Raw genomic sequence first — 16,484 nt, 5'->3', positions numbered from 1 at the left:
ATTAATTCTGCATATCATCACAAATTTAATCTTCCTAAGCACAGATCTGGTAATATCTCTGGCTGATACAGTGGCTCTTCAGTAGCAGCCCAAAGATCTTCTTCAGTGGCTCATGAAACTCAAGAGCCTCTAAAACATGGCTCCAGATTATTTTGGGGGAGTGTTTTCTTCCCCACCTTTGCAACCAGCTATGCTCTGACTTTTAGCCAATTTGTAAGAATAACTTTTACAGGTACTTAAAATTTCCCATTTCATCTCTACTCCTTAATAAGAATGAACTGTGGATAGTGACTTCCTACCAAAGAATACAGTATGAAAGGAAAGAAAAAAGAATAACTTTACAGTGGAGAAAACTGATAAATCCTGGCTCAGCCAGGTGATCAAGGTCAATATCAATAGTGATAAATCATGTTGATAGTAGGTATCTTGGATATGATGTGATAAAAATGGCACTTCATGTGCCTTTCCTCCCTACAACCCTTAATAATGAGAAAAACATCAGACTAATTCCAAAAGAGGGGTATCTTACAAAATACTTGACCACCACTCCCCAAAACTGTCAAAATCATCAAAACCAAGGCTATCACAGCCAAGGAAACACTAAGGAAAGGACATGCAAATATAATGTTACCCTGGATGGGATCCTAGAGCAGAAAAAAAATTAGGTAAAAACTAAGGAAATCTGAATAAACTATGAACTTTAGTTAACAATAATGAATCAATATTTTATTAATTATACAAATGTGCCATACAAACGTGAGATGTTAATAAGAGGGAAAACTGGGGAGTGCTTGGGTGGCTCAGTGGGTTAAGTGTCTGCCTTCAGCTCAGTTCATGATCCTGGGGTCCTGGGGTCGTCCTGGGATCAAGCCCCTAATCAGCACCTTGCTCAGCGGGGTGTCTGCTTCTCCCCTCCATCTTCCCCTCCCCCCCAGTCCTGTTCATACTCTTTCTCTCTTCCTCTCTCCTCTCAAATAAATAAATAAATAAAATCAGGACTCCTGGGTGGCTCAGTGGTTGAGTGTCTGCCTTTGGCTCAGGACGTGATCCCAGAGCCTGGGGATTGAGTCCCACATCGGGCTCCCAGCATGGAGCCTGCTTCTCCCTCTGCCTCTGTCTCTGCCTCTCTCTCTGTGTCTCTAATGAATAAATAGTCTTAAAAAATTTTTAAATAATAAATAAATAAATAAATAAATAAATAAATAAATAAATAAAATCTTTATTAAAAATAGGGAAAACTGAATGAGAGGATACATGAAAATTCCCTGTATTACCTTCTTAATTTTTCTGTAAATCTAAAATTATTCCAAAGAATAGTCTATTCTTTAAAAATCTTATTTCCAAATTCCAAAAAGAATGAAGCAGATCTTTATGCACTAATATTGAAGAAACTCTAAGAAAATGTTAATGAAAAACGAAAGTTGCAGACCAGTGCATGAAGTGCTGCTTGCTATTTGTGTAAAGAAAAAGAATTGATTGCTGTATGTGTTTGCATATGGCTAAGAAAGCTACACACACACACAAATAATAAATAAATAAATAAATAAATAAATAAATAAATAAATAAATAAATAAATAAATGAAAGAAAGCTACACAAGAAACAAGTAGTTGGAGTAGGTGAACTGAGGGCTGGGAGACATGTATTGGAAGGAGGCATACTTTTCACAATATACTGTTTTAGTACTTTTCAAATGTTGAACCGTGTGTGAATATACTTTCTATCAAACAAACAAATGCACCAAATGACAAAATCAGGGTGGGGAGCAGGGAGGAGGGTCTGCCAAATCCTCCTTCTGACATTTTTAGAGTGGATGAACATTTTTCTTATCGAGAGAGAATAGGGCAGAGACAGCTGAGAATAAGCCTTTGTAAGATCTTTTTTATTTTACTTTATTTTTTTCTTAAAGATTTTATTTATTCATGAGAGACAGAGAGAGAGACGCAGAGACATAAGCAGGCTCCATGCAGGGAGCCTGGCATGACTCCATCCCGGTCTCCAGGATCACGACGGCTGCAGGCGGCGCTAAACCGCTGCGCCACCGGGGCTGCCCTTTTTTTTCTTTTAAAATTTTTTATTTATTTATAATTTTTTATTTATTTATCCCCAGTAACCTGGGGATCACTACCTGAGCTGAGGCAGACGCTCAACCATTGAGCCCCCAGGCTTGATCCCAAGTAAGATCCTTTCAAGAGGAGTCTTACAGCAAATGTAAACAGCACCGCCAGGGATGTGGAAACCTGAGCCACAGACTGAGGCGGGTCAAATTGCCCCACCCGGTGGCCTCTCCTGGATCTTGTCCCACTATCTTCCTTTTAAATGTTGGCTTTTTTTCCAGGTTCCAGTCTTGCTCTCTTACCTTTCTGCTCTGTGTGCTCTTCCTTGTGGATTTCATCCATGAAAGACATTGGTTCTAATTAGGGGCAGGATCAAATGACAAAAAGAGAGAGAGAAGCTAAAACTATTTGTTGAGCTAGTATTGTTTGAATCTCAGTTTTATGGTCTACAGTGGGCTTCACACTTGGCGGGGGGGTTGGTATACAGTAGTTTAAAGGTAAATCTGTTTATTTCTGGATTCTTGTCATTTTTTCCGTATTGTGTGTGCATGACTCTGGGCTAGGCCCTGGGTTAGGATTAACAAATTTGAGACCCTGTGGGTGGCTTAGCGGTTGGGTGGTTGGGTGTCTGCCTTTGGCTCAGGGCCTGATTCTGGTCCGGGGTCGAGTGCCGCATGAGGCTCCCTGTAGGAACCTGCTTCTCCCTGCCTCTCTCTCTCTCTCATGGATAAATAAATAAAATCTAAAAAAAAAAAAAAAAAAAAAAAAAAGATTAACAGGTTTACTCCTGCTGAGTAGGGCTTTATGATTTGGTAAAGGGCAACACAGTTACTGTCTAATGTATACTGTGGCACAAAGTCAAAGCAACAACTAGAGGAGTATCAAAATGAGTCTGGTTTGAATTTTTTAAGGTTTTGGTCATAATTCTTAGCAGATATGAAAAAAAAAACCATAAGGGTTTACAGCCAATTCTTGAAGGAATCCTGAACTTCTAAGGTAAGATTAAATGATTGATGCAGAAATGACAACAGCAAGAATGTGTCAATGAATAATATAATGAGCATAAAGTAAAAGTTGCAAGAAAATTTGAGAGTGAACTCAAGTGTTATTTTTTTTCCAGGAAGTTTTTCTTAACCTGTGTTAGGCAGAATGATGTCCCCTTTCCTCCAAGCTGTCCATGGACTCTCCAGGAATGCACAAATATGTTACCTTACACGGCAAAAGGGTCTTTGTAGATGTGGTTAAGGATATGGACCTTGAGATGGGGAGATTATCCTGATTATCCAGGTGGGCCCAGTCTAATCACCTGAGTCCTTAAAAGTGGAAGAGGAAGATAGAAAAGCAGGTCAGGGCAGCCCCGGTGGCGCAGTGGTTTAGCACCGCCTGCAGCCCGCGGTGTGACCCTGGAGACCAGGGATCGAGTCCCACATCGGGCTTCCTGCAGGGAGCCTGCTTCTCCCTCTGCCTGTGTCTCTGCCTCTCTCTTTGCTCTCTCTGAATGAATAAATAAATAAATCTTAAAAAAAAAAAAGAAAAGAAAAGAAAAGCAGGTCAAAGGGATGTGCCATGAGGACTTTACCTACTGGTGCCACTGATCTTGAAGACAGAGAAATAGGGTCGAGAGCCAAGGAATATGGCCAGCCTTTAGAAGCTGAAAGAAAACAAGTGATCTGATTCTTCCCTTGAGCCTCAGAAAAGGAACCTAGGCCTGCTGACACCTTGACTCAAGCCCAGTGAGACCCATTTTGGATTTCTGACCTAAAAAACTCTAAAATTATAAATTTGTGTTGTAGTAACTCACTATGTTTCTCATGATTTGTTGTATCAGCCTAGAAAACTAACACGTTCCCCTCAGTCCTGGGTAGAATTGAACAATCTCTAAATTTACACCTTTACTGGATCCTTTGTAGACATCTACTGGAGGACCCATTTCCAAGATGGCTCACTAACATGTTTGTGGAATCCTTTTATCAAATATTCTATTGTGAATATTTTCAAACATACCCCAAAGTTGAAAGTACTTTACAATGATCATCTATATACCACTACCCAGATTCTACCAATAATAATTTACTATCCCTGCTTTATCATATATCTATCCATTCCTCTATTCTTCCATCAATCCAACTTATTTCTTAGACATATTTCAAAGTGCAGATATCAGTACACATCCCCCTATATACTTCAGCATGCATATAATTAGCTAGACTTCAATATTTGTTTACAGTTTTTCCTTTGGATATAAATTTTTTTAAGATTTTATTTATTTATTCATGAGACACACACACACACACACACACACACACAGAGAGAGAGAGAGAGACAGGCAGAGGGAGAAGCAGGCTCCATGCAGGGATCCCGACGTGGGACTCGATCCTGGGTTTCCAGGATCAGGCCCTGGGCTGAAGGCAGGCGCCAAACCGCTGAGCCCCTGGGCTGCCTGAATATAAAATTTGAATGAGATGTACAAATATTAAGTGTGCATTCACTGAGTTTTGAGAAAATGCACCCGTGTAACTCAAAACCCTGTCAAGATATAGAACATTATCATCACACTTCATCCATCCTCTTGCCAGTTAATCCCTTTCTGCATTTTCTCAGAGATTGCAACCACTGTTGTGACATTTTTAAACTTTAGATTAACAAGTCCTGCTCTACAGTTTTATGTAGCTGGAGAATATAAACTCTTTCCTGTGAGACTTCATATAAAGACAATCAAGTGAACTGTTTTATGTTAAGGCTTCTTTCCTTCAGCCTATTATTTTTGAGATTATGTTGTATCAGTTCCTTCTTATTGTTGATTAGTATTTCATTTTTTAATAAAGCATAGCTTGTTATCCATTCTCTTATTGGTGCACACCTGGGCTTTTTCCTACTTTAGGCTATTCTGAATAAAGCTGCCTTTGTTATGTTTCCTGGTAAGAATTAAAGAAAACCAAAGATCAACATATAATCATCTTAATACAAAAGATACAGAAAAAGGCAAAAAGGCAAACTGAGAGGTGTTGATAGCACTTGTTTGGAAGTTAATACAAAGTATGAGGGCATTTGTATTTTTGTATTATCAGTATTTTGTATTTTTAGTGTTTAACTTTTGCATTCATTCATTTAAAAATACTGAGTGTGGGGTTCCTGGGTGGCTCAGTTAGTTAAGTGTCCAATTCTTGATTGCAGCTCAGGTCATGATCTCAGAGTCCTGGGACAGAGCCCCGAGAAGAGCTTATCACTCAGGGGGGAGTCTGCTTGAGGATTCTCTCTGTCTCCCTCTCCCCCAGCCTCTGCTCTCTCTCTCTCTCTCCCAAATAAATAAATCTTTTAAAAATTTAAAAATAAAAATACTGAATATATTTAATAAATACAGAGTAAAGAAAGTATAGAAAATATGTAGTATAAGAAATAATTACAGGATCCCTGGGTGGCTCAGCGGTTTAGTGCCTGCCTTCGGCCCAGGGCATGATCCTGGAGTCCCAGGATCGAGTCCCGCATCGGGCTCCCTCCATGGAGCCTGCTTCTCCCTCTGCCTGTGTCTCTGCCTCCCTCTCTCTGTGTCTCTCATGAATAAATAAAGAAAATCTTTAAAAAAAGAAATAATTCCTTAATTTATTTAAGATTTTTATGTATTTATTCATGAGAGACACAGAGACAGAGACAGAGGGAGAAGCAGGTTCCCTGCATGGAGCCCAATGCAGGACTCGATCCCAGAGCCTGGGATCACAACCTGAGCCACAGGCAGACGCTCAATCACTGAACCATCCTGGCGTCCCTCCTCTATACTTTTAGAAAGAAATAAGATATATGTACAAAACACTATAATTCAAAGTGGTCTATATAGGAACCATATCTAATATTTTTGAATCCTCCATAGGATATCATACAGTATCCTTTTTGTAGATACCCAATAAATATTTGGAAATTTTATTTGGCATCTGCAGATATATTTTATTTTGCAGAATATGCCATGCCCAAATATCACCACCAGAAAAATATTTTTTAAGATCATCTTTGTCATCATCATCAGATTTCTAAAAATTATAAAAATCCCTACTCACTGGATAGTCTGCTTTGGTAAATAGAAGAAACCATGGTTTCATTTCAATACAGCTGACAGTGGTAAACTATGATACGATCACTAGGGTGTGCTATTAGAATTTCTAGCCAGCTAGTCTTCGAGGCAGAGCCTGAAAATCACAGAAAGTTGAACAGTGTTTCTAGAAGCTTATTGCTGGACCATACTGAAAGTCATTAAACTTTTTCCAGACTGTCACAGGCACAAATCAGGAATCACAACATTACTTTGCCACTTTCGCATTTGAAAATTTTAAGTATACAACATGCTATGTTAATGGATGACCCTGCAACAAAGAAGAAATCTAGAAGGCTGAGTGAGCAACTATGTATAGAATTAACAGTTCTAATGGGATAAAACTTGGAAAAGTTCACTGTTAAAATTCAATGGTATAGTTGTTTCATTTTTGATAAAAGTTAGGCATAAAGAGGAAGTAGATCAAGAAATAACATACGTTTTTTGGGGATCCCTGGGTGGCTCAGCAGTTTAGTGCTTGCCTTTGGCCCAGGGCGTCATCCTGGAGTCCCGGGATCGAGTCCCATGTCGGGCTCCCTGCATGGAGCCTGCTTCTCCCTCTGCCTGTGTCTCTGCCTCTCTCTCTCTATGTCTATCATAAATAAATAAATAAATCTTAAAAAAAAAAAGAAATAACATAAGTTTTTTGTAAATGCAAACTAATTTTAGTTTCTTTTCTAATTTTACTAGTTCTAATTTGTATTAATGTTCCCTGATATTATGCTCTATTTTAATCATCATCAAACACAAACTGATATTCAATATGTTAGAGCGTAATAGATTCAGGCTTGCCTGGGTGGCTCAATCAGTTGAACACTGGACTCTCGGTTTCCTCTCAGGTCCTGATCTCATGGGTCATGGAACCAAGTCCGACTCAGGCTCCACGCTCAGTGGGAGTCTGCTTGGATAGTCTCTTCATCTGTCCCTTTCCCCACCCTCTTCTAATAAATAAATCTTTTAAAAAAATAGATTCGTATACTCAAAATTGAGATTACCTTGCCTTATCCCCCTACCTCCAGACTTCTCTTGCTTCTTTCTGAAATTTAAAAAATTATAAATAGGGATCCCTGGGTGGCGCAGCGGTTTGGCGCCTGCCTTTGGCCCAGGGCGCGATCCTGGAGATCCGGGATCGAATCCCACATCGGGCTCCCGGTGCATGGAGCCTGCTTCTCCCTCTGCCTGTGTCTCTGCGCCTCTCTCTCTCTCTGTGACTATCATAAATAAATAAAAAAAAAATAAAAAAAAAATAAAAAATAAAAAATAATAAATAAATCCTTTCACAACAAAAGAAAAAAAGAAGTTTTCAAAAACATAAACACTTGAGATAGTAAATATATTTGGTATGAATACATCTCTGTCAAAATCAGAATGCAGCTGACACTGGCTTAAGGAGGCCAAACTCGGGCAGCCCTGGTGGTGTAGCGGTTTAGCACCGCCTGCAGCCCAGGGTGTGATCCTGGAGACCCGGGTCGAGTCCCATGTCGGGCTCCCTGCATGGAGCCTGCTTCTCCCTCTGCCTGTGTCCCTGCCTCTCTCTCTCTGTGTATCTCTCATGAATAAATAAATAAAATCTCAAAAAAAAAAAAAAAAAAAGAGGCCAAGCTCTCAGAGGACCCCAAGAATTTGACTGGTTTGTAGGCTATAGTTTGCTGACTCCTGTTCTAGAGCATCTATATGTGCTACAGAATATACCTGTATCATAGCAGTTATTGCAATGCATTGTAATAGGATTTACATGTTTACTGCTCCATCATGAAACAGGGACTGAGTTTATTCAAACTTGTTTCCCCAGTACCCAACAGAGTAGTTGGCAGTAGTTGGCATTTTTAATTAAATACTAATTATTATCAAATTAATTAAAAGTAGGCCCTAAATCTTTTTGATTAGTGGATTAAGCAACATTCAAATAGAAAATCGTTAGATTGATGAAAAAAGATTTTAAGATTTTTTTTTTATTCATGAGAGACACACAGAGAGAGAGAGGCAGAGACACAAGCAGAGGGAGAAGCAGGCTCTGTACAGGGAGCCCGATTCGGGACTGGATTCCAGGACCCTGGGATCATGACCTGAGCCAAAGATAGTTGCTCAACTGCTGAGCCACCCAGGCATTCCTGTGCAGAGCTTTTAAAAGCAGATGTATTGAGATATAATTCACATACCATACAATCTACCCATTTAAAGTATATAGTTCTGAGATTTATTGCTGTCGAGGTATAATTGACATAACATCATACTGGTATTAGGTGTACAACATGAGATTTGTTTTTGAAGAGAGATGGAAAGCAAAAGGGAAGGGATCTCTCCTTGACCTGCAAACTGGTTTTCCTTGACTTGCAAACTGGTTTATACTGTGCTGTTGTCCTTTTTTTTTTTTTTTTAAGATTTATTTGAGGGTGGGAATAGAGGCATAGAAAGGGAGAAGGATAAGCAGACTCCCTGCTGAGTGCAGAGCCAGACACGGGACACTGGACAAGGGACTCTGGACAAGGGACTTAACCTCACGATCCTGAGATCACAACCCTGAGATCATGACCGGAACTGAAAACAAGTCTGTCGCTCAACTGATTGAACCACACAGGAGCCCCTGTTGTCCTTCTGATAATGATGTAAATAACCCATCTAGATCATTTCCTGTTTGGATTAGGGGAAAGTTAGAAAGTGGTAAATAAGTGGGTGTCTAAAGATGGGTAGAGGAGGCCACAAATGGAGAAAAAGAGAAAGGGTTCTCTAATATGTTATTCTGTGCTAGGAGAAAAAAAGCTGTGTTGAAAGGGGAATTAAATTCTGGGTGGAGAATCAGTATGAATCTGAAATTTGCTCATTATCCTTGAATATGCTCTAAGACTGATCCCAGGTGACAGTCTCATTCTTTCAGACTTGGTTATCCAGGGCAGATATCCCTAGACTTGAATCGTTTCTCATTCCATTATTTTTGTAAATCTTACTGTATTAGTTATCAATTGCTGCATGACAAATTGCCCCTCAAAACTGAGTGCTTAAAGTAACAGTAAAGATTTACCATATCACATAGTTTCTGTAGGTCTGGATTTTGGGAATGGGTTAGCTGGGTACTATTGCACTGGGGTAGCTCACAAGGTGGCAGTCAAGATGCCAGCCAGGCCTATAGTTATCTGAAGGTCTGGCTGGGGGTGGAGGATCTGTTTTCAAGAATGGTTCATTAACATGGCTGGCGATCCGGTGCTGATTATTGGTGTAATGCCTCAGTTCCTTGCCAGGCGACCACTCCTAAGGGCTGGCTGCTTAAGCATCATACTCTTATGGCAAATGGCTTCCCTCTAAGTAAGTGATCCAAAAGAGCAGAAAGCAGAAACTGCAAAGTCTTTTATGACCTAATCTTTGAATTTACATACCATAATCTCTGAGAAAGCCTATTAGTTACACAGGTCAGCCCAATTCAGTATGGGAAGGACTACACCAGGGTGAAAATACCAGGAGGTAGGGATCATTGGGAGGCATCTTAGAGGCTGGTGACCACATTTATTTATTTAAAAAGAAACCTTAGAGGGGATCCCTGGGTGGCGCAGCGGTTTAGCGCCTGCCTTTGGCCCAGGGTGCGATCCTGGAGACCCGGAATCGAATCCCACGTCGGGCTCCCGGTGCATGGAGCCTGCTTCTCCCTCTGCCTGTGTCTCTGCCTCCCTCTCTCTCTCTCTCTCTCTCTGTGTGTGTGTGTGTGACTATCATAAAAAAAAAATTAAAAAGAAACCTTAGATAGATAGATCGATCTCAAAAGGGATTCCTGAATTCTAGTACCAGCTCTTGAATAATACATTACCTTGCCATTTATCCTAACTGAACAAATATCTCTTGGGACATTCTAGTATTTCTCAAACAGAAAATACCATAGAAAAAGGGCCTTGGGCAGTCCAGGATCTGAGGATTTCTATTTGTGTGTCATTAACTTTCACCATATATTCAATCTTACACTTCCTACTCTGAGATACACTGTTGCCTTATTCTCAAGATCCTCATCACAGTACTCTTCCCTCTGTGCTGCATTAAAATAAAAGTTCTTTCTTCATATACAGCTACTGGATTGCTTTCTCACATACTCTTCTATGTATCTTACCCTTCACAGATTTGCAAGTGGAGTTGGTTATAAAATAACAATCAGAAGAATAATCATCTTTCCATATTTGGAAAATCCAGCTGTATCTACTGATTCATTTAAAATAAACAAAATAGGGACACCTGGGTGGCTCAGTGGTTGGACGTTTGCCTTGGGCTCAGGTCGTGGTCCTGGAGTCCCGGGATCGGGTCCCACATCGGGCTCCCTGCTTGGAGCCTGCTTCTCCCTCTGCCTGTATCTCTGGCTCTCTCTCTACGTTTCTCATGAAAAATAACTAAAGTCTTAAAAAAAATAGTAATTCTATGAGTACATTAATTAGGATCCTTACTGGGATGCCTGGATCACTCAGCGTGATTGTGAGATGGGCCTCCCCCAGACTCCCAGGCCTCTACCATGCTGGGAGTAGAGCCCGCTTAAGATTCTCTCCCTTTTCCTCTGCCCTTCCTCACAACCCTCAACCCATAGCCTCCGTTCACTCTCTCCCCCTCTAAACAAAACAAAACAAAAAAACAAAAAACAAAACAAAACCCCCACCAAAACCCAAACAAACAAAAACAAAACCTTACCCATGATAGCAGAGATTATATCTGGGTAGCTTGAAGAGAACACTGTACTTGCTGAGTGAAAAATATTCTATTTGAACAGAGAATCGCTATTTGAAATATTGCCAGGCATAATTTCAATGAATCTGGACTTTTTCCCATATAAATTTCTTTAATTTTAAGGAAAAGCATTTGCAGAAACCCTAATCGCTTCCAATTCAAATTACGTGCCCAGCCAATATTGTGAACTATATTCGGTGAGACAAAGTAATGGGAAAAACAACTGGTGGTTTTAATCAGTGGAAACAATTTGGCAACTTCTTTAAGTTTGAACAGAACAAGAGGAGCTGCATCATCAATTGCCTTTAATGTACACTTTGTTCTGCTTTTTATCCAAGATCTAGACATGACAGTCGAGGTGTCTGCTGTTTTTTTTTTAAAGAATATGGAGAGGCTGTGGCATTTCCTGAGCAAAAAGAAACAGTTTCTATAACAGTTCAGAGATTGAATATAGGATTTATATTTAACCTTTCCATGCTCTCAATTAATCAGCTTTAATCATGATGTCACTTGAGTGAAGAAAGATTTAAAGTAAAATGAAGCTCATAAGTCATTGCATATTTTCAGTCCATGGCAGACTCCTGGGAGTCCTTTTGATTATTAAGTGGAGAAAAAAAAAAAAAAAAAGCACCGGCCACAGAGGTAAGTTTGAGGTTTGGTTCTGCCAGGAATTAGCTTCATAGCCTCGAAAAATTGTTAAACCTCTTTGGGATTTTTCTTCTATAAGTTGGTGGGTGAGGATGGGAGGGGTTTAATCTTAAGGTTTCCTCTTCATCAAAGAGCTGGAGTCAAAACACTGAATGTACAGGCTTATCCCACACAACCTCATTGCTCTGCTCGCCTCGCTTTTCCTGGAGTCTTCGAGGGACTGCGCCTTCTCTTGCTTAGATTTCCGTACTGGTCCTCGCAGGGGATGCCCATTGACTGAACCCTTTGCTGGTGGTGCTTGAAAAAGGAAAGGAACTCTCATTCTTCATGGGTTGCGAGAACCGTCAAGGATACCTGGGGCTCCAGGCTGGCATTCTCTTCTGGAGGTTTCGGTCTCCTTTCCTCTTTAAACCTTCAGGCCTCTCGCCAGGGCCGGCCGGGGATGCTGAGTTCGTGTTGGGCGGTTCTGGGGACAGCGCCAACGTGTCAGATCCTGGCAGCTCTGGCTCTGAGGAGGTGGCATGGTAGGGCCTCACGATTCGGTGCCCTTCTTCGTGACTGTCTCAGTGTGTGAATTCATAACGCGACAACGCCTTTCCGACTTCCTTCCACAAAACCCAATCCTGGGGTCACAACCACGCCCCTCTAAGCAAGTGAACTACTGAGCTCAGAGGACAGCAGCGTGCGCCGAGCACGAGCCTCGGGAGCTCAGCTCCTCGGCTCCGGACCGGCAGGCAGTTGCGGCTGCGGCCGCGGCTGGAACTACAAGGCCCAGAATTCCTGCGCGCATGCGCGCTGCCATTGTGATGCTCCTTTCCTGGTAACTCGCCCTCTCAGGCAAACCTGAAGATAGCGGCAAGTCTCCGGTGGGGGGCGGAGACGCTCCCCGCCCGACTCTCCGCCCACCTCGTGATAGGCAATGGGACCAGCCAACCGACGTGGCGGCCCCGGGACGCGCTCCCCAATCAGCCCCTGCGGCGGAGAGGTGGGCGTGCGTACTGGCGGGGCAGGTGGGCTAGGCTGTGTCGGGTTGCGAAGGGGGAGAAGAACGTCGGGTCGGGTCAGCGGGCGCTGCAGTAGTCGCCGCAGCGGCGATGGGAGCGGCGGGGACGCGGCGGCGGCGGCGGCGGCAGCAGGAGGAGCAGGGGCTGGCACAAGCGCAGCGGCTGGGGGCGGCCAGCAGCAGCATTAGCAGCCGCCGCCGCCGCCAGTAGACGCGGACGGTACCCGAGGGGACTGCCTGGCCGGCCGGCCCCGCAAGCCGCGCTCGGGTCCCGCCGCAGTGGGCCGCGGGGGATGGGCAGGCGGCGGCGGCCCCGCCTGCTGAGGGTTGGTCCTTGCCGGTCCTGGCCCTGAGCTGGATCCGAGCCCTCCGCGCGCAATCCCGGCGTCCGCCACGGCCCAGGTAGGACACACCCCCCCAGCCCCCCGGGCCCCGCCCTCCCCTGGCCCTGACCCCCTCCTGCGGCCGCCCCCTCCCCGGAGTGCCCGGCCCTGGCGCGGAGGGAAGGAAGGGTGCGAGGGGCTCCTCGGTCGCTGCCCACGCCCTGGGCTCGTGCCAGCTCTAGTCCCTCCACCCCGGACACCTTCCGCTTCTAGCCCGTGTCCCTGAAGGCTTGTGCCTCGTTTCCCGGGCAGCGTTCGGCGTCTTCACTGAACTTGGAGGGTCACGAAGCTTCCTCGGTTTCTCTCTATGGGTGACCCACATATTACTCGTATTCAGGCTGCTCCCGGTGCCAGGACTGGACACAGGATTCTCAGGAAATGAGAGCGCTTCTTTCGCACCCTGCCTCCCCAAATATCGCAGAGGGGGGCATGGGACTGTGTACAGTGTTCGCGTGTAGTAACGGCCACGAAGGCCATGACTTTCTGGTACTTGAGGTGCGAAGGAACGCCCTGAGGGGTTTGCCCGTCATTTGCCTTGACCAAGATGATGTTGACACCCTGGGATGCTGTGGGAGGGACAAAAGGCTCCACACAGAAGTAATGTCAAATCAGGGAAATAAAGAATCCACTGGGATGCCAGGATACTTTATCGCACAGTGAAGTTGATTTTGTTTCAGTCGTGGCTGCCTTAGGGGGTAAAAATGACATTGAGGGTTGTACTTTGCTTTGAATTAAAGTTGATAGGTGGCAGCAATCCCGGTATTAACTCTTCTCATCCTCAGCTTTAGAAATTGCTCTTTCCTTCAGCACTAAAGATTAGGGCAGTTTTCTTATAAGCCGTGTGTTACGTAAAGATGTTCTGGTATTCGATATAAATTGAGATTTTGTACGCATACGTGAGGATCACATTGTTATGAATGGGCACATGTGCTCACACACAGGGAGGATCCACTCTGTGTTTTGTTACACTGTTTGGTTCTGAGCCATTAATCTGAGCCATTAATAACAGTTGCATTGGTTTCTAAACACTGATTTGCTGGAATAGACCGTAAGGATGGGTTTGCGGTTTTCTTTTGGTTAAATAGAATACTGTTCTATTTTAGGGGAAAGGGGACGTAGGAAATTGATTTTATTGAAAGTATTGAGGGGATTGGAGTGCCGTGTATTTCTTACAAAGAGGTAGTAATGATGACAAATACTAGTAATATCAGTAATATCGAAGAATCAATATTAACTCTAGAGATTTTTCAAATAATAAGTGCGCGGACTTCCATGGCATATTTTAATTATTCAAATCGAAAAGCTACCAAAAAGAATCTTTGATTTAGAAGCTTATGTTTTCCTGTACGATATATTTTTATCAAGGTACTGAAAGGGGTGTTTGAGGCAGGGTTATGATGGAAAGTTTCTCTAGCATTTTTCCTTTATGTTAGAATGTTAGGGAATGTTTTTTTTTCCTCTTTCAGTTTTAGACACATAAAATAAATTGAAGTCTTTAGCCTTATTACTTTAATTTCTAATATCAAATTGAAACAAATTGATCTTCAGTAGGGAGGTAAGTAATGCCTCGCTCATTTTCTTGTCTTATGGTTAATACAAAATTTAGTGAATTCTCTGTTGTACTATATGACTTCAAATTTATTGTCTTTTTTGACTTTAAAAAAATACTGATTATTTTAGTGCCTCAGAAAATCTGCATGAGATTAGGCTCATTTGCTTTAGCAAATTGAACTCAGTTATGTAGGGCTTCAAATATCTTTAAATGCAGTGTGGGAAGTGAAGTTTGTATAATTTGACAATTTTGAAGGTATTTTACATAAAAAATGCACCAAAATGTGAGAATTAGTGATAGATTGTTGGTTTTTCAAAGTAAACAAATGTTATGGAGCTGGAGTTCACTATGATGATTGAATTTAACTTTGACAGGTGCAGTCAATCCTTTGTTTTATAACTTTAAAAAGTAATATATAGAGATGACAAGTTGATAGCCACTCATGAGAGACTGACCCGGAGCCACTCAACTAAGACACTGAGATTCCTAATCCTCAGAAACTCTGAGTTAACGAATGTTTGTTGCAAAAAAAAAAAAAAAAAACAAAACAACAACAACAACAAAAGCACTACATAAGGGAAAATGTTTAATGACCGCTATTGTACTAGTGTGGACTTAATCGATTGGCAAAATAAAACAGCCTTTGAGAATTAATATTCTCAAAGGAAAATATAGCTTCATTCCTCACTTAAAAAATTAAATCTCCTATAGAAAAATTCTTATGGGTACCTGGCTGCCTCAGTTGGTTAAGCCTCTGACTCTTGATTTCAAGTCAGGTCATGATCCTCAAGGTTGGGAGATTGAGCCCTGCATTGGGCTCCATGCAAAGCTTGGAGCCTGCTTAAGATTCTCTGTATCCCTCGGCCTCTGCCCCTCCCCTACTTGTGTTCTCTGTCTCAAAAAAAGAAAAATTATAGATATGTGGCAAGCAATTTTCAATTTGAACATATGGAGGTTAGAAGAACCTCAGTTGGCTGGCTCAGTTGGCTGGCTCAGTTGGCAGAACATGCAACTCTTGATCTCAGGGTTAAGTTTGAGCCCCACATTGGGTGTTGAGACTACTTAAATAAATAAAACTTTAAAATAAATAAATCCTTTAAAAAACCAATTTGAGTACATGTTATTCAAAAATATTCTAGTCATGTATTTTTTTTTTCTTTTTGAGGTTTTTGATAAATACTCAAAATATAATTGGAGGTTTGTCAGCTTTTTTTTTTTTTTTTTTAAGATTTATTTATTTATTCATGAGAGACACAGGAGGAGGGAGAAGCAGGCTCCATGCTGGGAGCCTGACCTGGGACTTGATCCCGGGACTCCAGGATCGCGCTCTGGGCCAAAGGCAGGCGCTAAACCGCTGAGCCACCCAGGGATCCCCTTTTTATCGTTATTTTTTAATTGAAGTATGTAGTTGATACACAATGTTAAATTAGTTTCATGTGTACACAATTCTGTATGTAATTTTGTGCTCATCACAAGTGTAGCTACAACTGTCACCATACAATGCTATTACAGTACCATTGACTGTATTCCCTATACTGTACCCTCTATTCCCATGACTTATTCTCTTTTTTTTTTTAATTTTTTTAAATCTTTATTTATTTATGATAGTCACAGAGAGAGAAAGAGAGAGAGGCAGAGACATAGGCAGAGGGAGAAGCAGGCTCCATGCACCGGGAGCCCGACGTGGGACTCGATCCCGGGTCTCCAGGATCGCGCCCTGGGCCAAAGGCAGGCGCCAAACCGCTGCGCCACCCAGGGATCCCCCCATGACTTATTCTCTAACTGGAAGCCTGTACCTCCCACTCCCCTTCACCCATATTGCCCGTCCCCCATCTCCCCTCCGCTATGGCAACCATCACTTTGTTCTTTGTATTTATGGGTCTGTTAATGCTTTTTTTGTTTGTTTTGTTTTTAAGATTCCACATATAAGTGAAATCATACGGTATTTGTAGTCTGAATTATTTCACTTAGCAAAATACCCCCTAGAGTCCATGCATGTTGTCACAAATGGCAAGAGCTCAGTGTTTTTATGGCTGAATAATATTCTAGAGTGTATATATACCACTTTT

The 16,484-nt window shown here is 42.2% G+C and overlaps 1 protein-coding gene and 1 long non-coding RNA gene across 3 annotated transcripts in view; one reads left to right on the top strand and one right to left on the bottom strand.

Annotated features, from left to right (window-relative positions):
- LOC140623033 (uncharacterized) overlaps nucleotides 1-12,430 on the bottom strand; it is a 32,242-nt gene extending 19,812 nt beyond the window's left edge. Inside the window, exons 1-2 of the long non-coding RNA XR_012022711.1 lie at nucleotides 10,794-12,430; nucleotides 2,359-2,412 (exon numbers count right to left, since the gene is read on the bottom strand). This is a non-coding gene — a long non-coding RNA (uncharacterized lncRNA). The remainder of the gene's footprint in view (nucleotides 1-2,358; nucleotides 2,413-10,793) is intronic.
- The window catches only part of TTBK2 (tau tubulin kinase 2), a 174,096-nt gene continuing 169,920 nt past the window's right edge, over nucleotides 12,309-16,484 (top strand). The window contains exon 1 of one of the 2 annotated variants that reach the window (XM_072808944.1): nucleotides 12,309-12,462. The gene's annotated coding sequence lies outside the window, so the exon portion shown is untranslated. Of the gene's footprint in view, nucleotides 12,463-12,537; nucleotides 12,883-16,484 lie in introns of those variants that run through there. The other variant, XM_072808946.1, reaches the window with a different exon arrangement.

This window comes from Canis lupus, chromosome 32 (genome assembly GCF_048164855.1).
Source record: "Canis lupus baileyi chromosome 32, mCanLup2.hap1, whole genome shotgun sequence".
Taxonomy (NCBI): Eukaryota; Metazoa; Chordata; class Mammalia; order Carnivora; family Canidae; genus Canis; species Canis lupus.
The sequence above is the reverse complement of the archived record's forward strand: the minus strand, read 5'-3'. Positions and strand labels throughout refer to the sequence as shown.